This window comes from Orycteropus afer, unplaced genomic scaffold (genome assembly GCF_000298275.1).
Source record: "Orycteropus afer afer isolate SDZICR_OR568_19922 unplaced genomic scaffold, OryAfe1.0 scaffold00504, whole genome shotgun sequence".
NCBI classification, from domain to species: domain Eukaryota; kingdom Metazoa; phylum Chordata; class Mammalia; order Tubulidentata; family Orycteropodidae; genus Orycteropus; species Orycteropus afer.
In genome coordinates this window covers 604,353-606,063 of record NW_006922091.1, presented here as the reverse complement: position 1 = coordinate 606,063, position 1,711 = coordinate 604,353, and positions in this window count along the sequence as shown.

The window sequence follows — 1,711 nt, the reverse complement described above, 5'->3', positions numbered from 1 at the left end:
AGCTGCTTCAATAGATTCCACCATTGAGTTAATTACCAATCTCACCATGGGGAATAACTACATTCAGCTGCCCAGCCACTGAATCAGGCCCAGCCAAACAGACACAAAAACGTAACCACCACAGGATCTTAATTAATGAAGTAGTGTAAACACAGAAAAATTTTTTAACTGTGTATTTCAGGGTCTAGCATTGGCTCTAGAATACTGATGAGTAATAATAATAATAAAATTTAGAAGATGATATTAATTTCTACCCACAGCTTTTTACCTCTTTCTCCTAAAAACCCGTTTTCTTCATCTATCAACTGCCATTTGCATAACCATGTGTTCAAGGAAAGATACCTCATCTTCAGCCTCAGAAACATGATTGATTTAAGACAATCAATGTCTCTATGGCCTTTTGCCCATGATTGGTTTAGTAATGGACATGTGAGAAAATTCTCACCTATGAAGACAATTAGCTAGGGAAATTTCTGAGAGCCAGAAGAAAGAAAGAGCTCCCCTCCTGTGGTAGTTAAGGTTATGTGTCACCTTGGCTGGGCCTGATTTTGAGTGGCTGGGCAGCTGGATATAGTATTCCCCATGATGAGACTGGTAATCTACTCTGTGGTGGAATCTACTGTGAGCAGCTGAGTAGCTGCCTTAGGGATGTGGTCTGCTTCCTGTATATAAGGAGAAGCTGTAGGAATGGTCTGTAGCTTTTCGTCATGCTTGGGTCCTGCATGTAGCTGAGTATTCATTTAGTAGTCTGGCATGTTTACTGCCATTCTTGGGACTAACTCTGGACTTGAACTAATAGTCTGCAGTGCTCTTTGGTGATATTGAGACTGTGCCATTTTATTTGCTGACCTTGAGCTTGTTAGCCTCAGCAGCCAGTAGCTTCTTGAGTGAAGAGATAACATTGTTGCAGTGGGCCGGCAGCAAGAGGCAAAGCTGAAGACCAAGGTTGAGTGGCTTTCACCCAGCCTATAGCCTGGCATTTTGAACTCGGACTTCTAGCCTCTGAAATGGTAAAAGAATAAACCCCTGTTTGTTCAAGCCACCCATTTGTGGTATTTTCTGTTAGAGCAGCACAAAGTGACCAAACACTTCTCCTTCTGCTTTTGGACTTTGCCATGACAAAGTCTTGGTTTGAAGTGTTAATGTCCTTTAGAGAGCACAGAGGGAACAAATGCTTAGAACAGCAGGGCAGAAAGATAAAAAAGACCTCCATCACTGATCACTGAACCACTGAGTGAACTGACCCGGAGATTTCCTACCTTTGTACATATGTTTGAAATAAAACTTCCTCTTGCTATGACAGTAGATGCAGAGTTTTCTGTAGCTTGTAGCATAATATATTTTAAGTAATACATTAATATAACTTGAATACCACATACTATACTACATGTCTTTGGCCTGCTTTTCACATTTAATCACCTCTAAGACACTGTGGAGTGATTATTATATTTATCCACATTTTATAGAGAATTAAACTGAGGCTCAGAAGAATGAAAGTGATTTGCCTGAATCACAATGTTAGTGAGTTGTGAAGCAGAGAAAGTTGAGATACATGTTCAAGTCGCCTTGCATTTAGCATATCAATACTTTAGCTATAATAATGTACAGGTTACCCTCCGGAGAGGGACTGGGTCTCCGGGAGCAAGGTAAGCACGGGCGTAGCACAGAGTAGTAGGCCAGAAGAGCAGGAGAAAGGGGTAAAACCCAGGAA